This window comes from Penaeus monodon, chromosome 22 (genome assembly GCF_015228065.2).
Source record: "Penaeus monodon isolate SGIC_2016 chromosome 22, NSTDA_Pmon_1, whole genome shotgun sequence".
Taxonomy (NCBI): domain Eukaryota; kingdom Metazoa; phylum Arthropoda; class Malacostraca; order Decapoda; family Penaeidae; genus Penaeus; species Penaeus monodon.
This window is the reverse complement of record NC_051407.1, coordinates 8,214,728-8,216,078: the sequence shown is the minus strand read 5'-3', so window position 1 is coordinate 8,216,078 and position 1,351 is coordinate 8,214,728. Positions and strand designations below refer to the sequence as shown.

At 37.2% G+C, this 1,351-nt stretch overlaps 1 pseudogene; it reads left to right on the top strand.

The window, feature by feature from the left end:
- Positions 1-129: 129 nt before the first annotated feature.
- On the top strand, positions 130-893 carry LOC119587322 (annotated as a pseudogene).
- Positions 894-1,351: the final 458 nt, after the last annotated feature.

Genomic DNA, 1,351 nt, shown 5'->3' with positions numbered 1-1,351 from the left:
GAAAAAAAGTTTGAGATATCATATATATTAAAACGAACTTAACATATACATGTTTCCCATGGTAAGTCAAAAGCCATTCATCAGTTTTGCTGCAGGAAAACAAACTTATTGTTATCACAATACTGCAGTATGAAGTTTTCAGTCTTGCTCAAATTTTCACGCTTAAAATACACCCGTGAAGCCATGAAAAATCGTCAAAGTTTGGAGGTCCATAACCAATTTAACAGTGGCAGGGTGAGAATATTGTAAAACGCAATGTTATCACAATGAAGGTTGATGTTATGCCATCGCAAAGACTAAACGAAGCACCCCATTCACCCTGGGTAGCTCTGAATACGAAGGATGACGCTGTTATTGCAGCACATTCTACTCACATGGCTGATTGAGCGTGAGTTTTGATTTAAAAGAAAGCTAGAACAGACCCCCCCCCCAAAAAAAAAAAAAAAGGACTAATTATTATCTTCTGACTCTTAAAAATGATAATCTGACATTGATGGAAATACAAAACAAAACATATCTACACTGTAGAGAGAAAATATTACCAGAACGAAAAGAAAACTTGGAATAGGCGCCGGAGGATCAGGTGGCTTTGGAGGCGATGGAGGATTTGGCGGTAGTGGATCAGGTGGCTTTGGAGGCGATGGAGGATTTGGCAGTAATGGAGCAGGCGGCTTTGGAAGCGACGGAGCGGTGGGTTTTGGAGGAGATGGAGGATTTGGCGGTAGTGGAGGTGGAAGTGGAGGATTCGGTGGTGCAGATGGAGTAAGTGGTAATTCGGTGGCGTAAGTGGAGGAAGCGGTGGCTTTGGTGGAAGTGGAGCAGGAAGTAGTGGAGGATTTGGAGGAAGTGGAAGCAGTGCTGGTACTCCATCCACTTTATATTCCGACCCTTAAATATTTGAAAGGAATTATTTAATTTTTATGCCAGTATGGTCCGTTAATATTTTATTACTGTTGTTTTCAACTTTTACCAAATATATATGTATATCCATATATAAAAAGTTTATACTTGTTTTATTCCCTCTAAAAAAAGTAAATAGATAAATGCCACACGATCTAGCATATAAATTCTAATTAGCTGATCAATTCTTTCACGGGCTTAATTGCAATCACAATCTTTCCATGAGCAAGATTGATGACATAGGGGAGTCACAAAAGAAAGATGAAGAGGAAAAGAAAGGAAAAATATGTAAGGATATTATTTACTTTAGTTTTTTATTTGCTAAATAAAAGCCATCAGAAGCAAAGATAAGTAGATGAATAAGTAAACAAAAAGAAAAAAATATGAATAATCTGAAATCACGAATCATAATGCACAATCTTGTGAATTCATAATTAATTCAGACAATAAC